The 4,983-nt window shown below is 33.0% G+C and overlaps 1 long non-coding RNA gene across 2 annotated transcripts; it reads left to right on the forward strand.

The window, feature by feature from the left end:
- The first annotated feature begins 1,844 nt into the window (after positions 1-1,844).
- Positions 1,845-2,470, forward strand: LOC118486669. Of its 2 annotated transcripts, none has more exons than XR_004879398.1 (3): positions 1,845-1,927; positions 2,031-2,108; positions 2,182-2,470. It is a non-coding gene; the product is annotated as an uncharacterized LOC118486669 (long non-coding RNA). The 2 variants fall into 2 exon arrangements; XR_004879399.1 differs by having other exon boundaries at positions 2,204-2,469.
- The last annotated feature ends 2,513 nt before the right edge of the window (positions 2,471-4,983 follow it).

Consider the following 4,983-nt stretch of genomic DNA (forward strand, 5'->3'; position numbering starts at 1 on the left):
AAGTTTGGTGTTGGTGAGAATAAAGATTTATATAAAGTAGTAGTGCAGCCTTATAAAATCAACTTTTATAGATGCACAACTGTTACTCGTGTGAGAGATTGGCAAGGTGTTGAGTATGGATTCAATTTCAGAGCTTATGAAAATATTCTTCAAGGAGAGGCGTTAAACGCTTTGAGTGTTGGTAATGTATATTTTTGTAATCATGTCTTGCTTGTATAATATTAGAGAGTTTTACTTATATTCTTGTATAATGTGATCATGTAGATGTTGCTGGATCTGTGATTTCTTGTGGAGATATTGAAATCTTTGATCGACCTCCAAAGGAGACTAAGAAGTTGAATTTCGATATTGAAGATTTGGAGTAAGTTGTTGTTTATATGTTCAGTCATGTAGTGATCATAAGCACTGTATTTAATGTTAATAAATAAGATGAAGAATGTTTGTATTTAATGTGGGATCATGTAATGGTAATAAATGAGGTTTATATTGTTTGTATATAATGCTGAATCATGGTAATAAATGAGGTCTACAGTTTATTCTTAGTGAATATAGTACTGAAATTGAAACCATTTGCTACTTTAATAAATGTTATAGTTTTCCTGATTTGTTTTCTGTTTTTATTCATTCAATGTTGTTTTGATATGAATATTCTTTTCATGTAGTGGTAAGGTTTTGCGGTGTACTGTGTGGAATATCTCTGCAGATTAAGGACATCATTTCTAAAGTCCCACCTCATGAGCATGTGATGGCTGTTGTACAGTATGGAAAGTGTAAGGAATGGAAAGGTATTTTTGTTACTTCTGCAATCATACTATATATGTTTATTTCTGGCAATATAAGACAGGTATACATAAACTATTTATATACTTTCTATGGATGTAGGTGAAATATGCACCGGTTCAAATAGTGACAAGTTTGCAACACGAATTTTTCTGAATCAAGAAATTCATGAAGTTGATGAGCTAAGGAGGAGGTAATTGTTAATATAATTTCTATTATATATAGATGGTAAAGTCAAATACTTGGTTTCATGTCATTTGTATACTAATTCTAATCATTTGTGGTATTCAAAAGGCATATATTGAAGTTTGGACAAGGGAGTAGTTCTACTTCTCAGACGATACTATCGTCTCAGAGTATTTTTCCATTACATAAAGAACTTGTAACTGAAGGTGTGAAGAAACATGTTGATGAGATTAGCGAGATAGAAGAGGTTTCACTTCTTTGTATATAGTTTGGTTATTTTTTTGGTTTGTCACCTGCGTGTTTTTACATGAAGTGTGTTGTGTTTTTACAGGAAATGTCTTATGTTGTGGTTGCGACAATTAAGATTGTGCAAGAAGAGTATGGTTGGTTTTATGCTGCCTGTCGTAAGTGTTTCAAGAAGGTGATGGGTAAAAGTGAATACTTGCAGAATGTTGAGAATGTTTCAGATGATATTCTTCGATTGCCTGCGACTTCTTTGGTTTGTATCAAATGTCATACTGAATGTACATCGATCACCACAAAGTAAGCAATGATGATTAATTAGAGTTATATTTATATAGATAACATTCTAAGACTCATATTTGAATATAGTTTTGCAGTTTACTTAGTTAGTTGTGTATATTTCAGGTTCAAGGTGCAAGTGCGGGTGCAGGATGAGAGTGGTAGTGTTTCTTTTGTTATGTTTGATAGAGATGTTCAGAAGCTTCTTGGATTAGCGGCGAGTAACATAAGAGAGAGGCAGGTTAAGGCCAATGATACTGGATTCCCTCATGAGATATTTCGATTGGTTGATAAAAAAGCTGCTTTTAAGATTGATGTTTCAGAGTTCAATCTTAAAAATGACTATCGTGTTTATACTGTGCAAAAAACAACTGAGGATCCAGTAATAATTTCTGAGTTGGTTGGTGGAGATGGTAATGGTGATGAAAATACTGATGAGGTAGCATATAAAATTACTTTTTCAATCTATTTATTTTTCTTTTGAGTTTTAAACACTGGATTGTGTACTTTTTTATATGATATCATATATTATGATCCTTTAGGTTACTCAAGAGGTAGCTGACGTTAAAGACGTTAACCTTTCAGACTCTTCTCAGGTGTCTGCTGAACGAACTTCAAGGGTGAGTATTTATTTTTAAAGTATGTTTAGTATGTTTAAAAAGAGTTCATTATTTTATTAAATGAGATCAATAGTTGTTTTGTGATCTGTTGGAAGGATGTTGTCTCTGTTACGGCCGACTCTTCAGTCGTTGAAGTTGAAAAGGATTCTGGATCAAGTCCGAATGGAAAGCGGGTGGCTCAAGATGCTGATGTTGCCAACGTTGGTGAGCTATCCACTAATGTGAGAAGAACCCGGAAGAAGCTGACTAAGGTTAACTATTAGATGCTTATGAAAAAACAATTGTTATGAGAGATAAGTAGAAACCACTTATTTTTGAAGAATCCTTGTGGTTTTTATTTATGTCTGTTAACTGTTGTTTTAACAAACTGTGTGTTAAAAGTTTTGTTTGTAATGGCTACAATGATGAATATGTTATGTAATGTCTATTGGTTGAATATCAAGTAAGGTTAACCTTTATTATACATGTTTGGTGATATTGATGGACTGGATAAGTAGTAGGGTTGTATATTATTGTAAGATTGATGAATGAAAATTTAATCAATTGTTTAGTCGGAAAACTGTTGGTGCCTGAGATACATTAACATCTATTAGAGGCTAAGCACTGTTATAGTGTGCTAACATCTGTTAACCCCTAAGCAGTGTTAAAGATCTGTTAAAGGTTAAGCACTGTTATAGGGTGATTCAACAGACTATATGAGCTGTTGATCATCATCAGTTAAACATCTTATATTATAAATCTTTTGTCCAATTGTGTAATATCTGTTGGTGCATAGCAGAACTTAGGTTCATCATACATTTTGCTTCATCAGCAGAGGTTATAGCGTGCTATAACGTGCTAACATCTGTTAACACTTAAGCACTGTTAAAGATTTGTTAAAGGCTAAGCACTGTTATAGCGTGCTTCAACAGACCTTATGAGATGTTGATCATCATCTGTTAAAGATCTTATATTATAGATCTTTTGTTGAATTGTCTAATATCTGTTGGTGCACAACAGAACTTAGGTTCATTATACATTTTGCTTCATCAGCAGAGCTTCTCTTTAGCAGTCTTTGTGTTAACAGACCTTTCGGTTCATCAGCAGAGTTTGTTTGCCTCATGTGCTGAGGTTGTTTCGTTTAAGTAACAGACTTTTCTTTTAACAGTGGTTGTCTTCAACAGATGTTTTGGTTTGCAAAGTTTAGCGAAACAGATGTTGAGTTTGTCCCTTTGGTAGGAGCAGTTTTTAAAACACTGTTATTTGTAATTCCAATTTGTATACTATTTTATTAATTTTGAGTGTTATATTTCTTTTTGTTGAGTGACCAAGAAATGTAATTGAAAATAGTAATGTTTAGATGCAAAATATAGTAATTTTTACTTAAAAAATATAAAAAGGTAAAACCACAGTTTGGAAAGTATATACTAAGACTACATAACTTCATTCTAAGTTAGTTTCCAAACAAGAAATTTGTCCATCAAACATGTCAACTAAAACATAAATTATACAAGGCTGAAAAGGTGTTCAAACATCATGTCAACAAACTTCAAAGTGTTTTCTCCTCTTACACTTTTTTTCTTCGACTATCTCAAACCTCAGCTTTTTCCCCACAGATATTACTGTTTCATCCATGATACGCTGCCAGTCTGTATGCATCACTAGATGGTTGTTGTCGTCAGGTGTTCTAGGATCTCTCCTAACAACCAGCTGTACCAAAAACTTCACATGACCAAATGACAGCACAACTTTACGGTAATCATTTAGCTGGTGTTCTCAAACAAAGTTCCTCGGTATTGCCTGTAAAGGAAAATTTTTCTTTAGTTATTCATTCAAAATAGCATATACTTTAAGTAATAACAGATAGATCCAAGATTATAAGTAAAATCAACTATATTAAAAGTGGATATGTAAATACCAAGCTGTGTGTTTGTAAAACATGGTATTCAAACTGTTTTTTATAATGTGACGCCTTTTGCGGTGTTGGTGATTGGTACGGCTGCAGTGATGTTTTGTCTCTCCGTGAAGTGCAATCCCATCTTTGTTAAAAACCTTCACAGTAAAGTTAAAGTCGTCTTCAGGTGTACTTCCCATCCATTGAAACAGCAGTTGGCAGCTTTCGTCAATATTATTTTCGAAGCAAAAAGTTGTCCATCCTGGTCCCATAAAACCAGCAGCTAATCCCTTTTTGTTTTCAGGAGAGAAAACATAATGGACATCAACTTTACTACTCTGCTTTGGTCCATGTACTTTGGCAACCAAGTTATCAATTTTTAATCTCCTTTGCGACAACAGCTTCAAGGAAATCGTGTGGTAATCTATAATTTTCATAAATTTTAGTGTCATATTAGATTTTATATAGGATACAAAATATAAATTATAAGTTTTGGTAACAGTTCAAAAGATACACTGGCAATATATAAAAATAAGTAGGAATTTTTAACCTGCTTGCAGTATGTTTCTTCTTCAGCCTGTATCAAGCATCCATGAACATAATCTCTGTTCGATCCATCTTTTCTAATCTCCAATCCCTCGTTGTCCAAAACATTTATCTCAAATTTTGTTTGCTTCAATTTTTTTAAACACAGCTTGTCTGTTTTTTTCTATAAGTTTCAACGAACCGGGTCCATTCTGGCCCGTTTATCCTATTACTTTTATGACTGATGCTCTGTACTGCAATGTTATACTTAAAACCCGTATAATCAACCAACTTTATCACTTCACACTTTTTGGTAATTGGTTAGTCATTATCTTTGGAAGTATCTATGTATATAAAATACACAATATTTAATATATCTTTAATTATATAAATACAGTTTTTAGCATACAATTGTGATTTGAGCTAATTTGTTCTAATATAGCTTACCAATCCCTCATTTAGGTCTGCCAATTGAGA

The sequence above is a fragment of the Helianthus annuus genome, chromosome 14 (genome assembly GCF_002127325.2).
Source record: "Helianthus annuus cultivar XRQ/B chromosome 14, HanXRQr2.0-SUNRISE, whole genome shotgun sequence".
Taxonomy (NCBI): domain Eukaryota; kingdom Viridiplantae; phylum Streptophyta; class Magnoliopsida; order Asterales; family Asteraceae; genus Helianthus; species Helianthus annuus.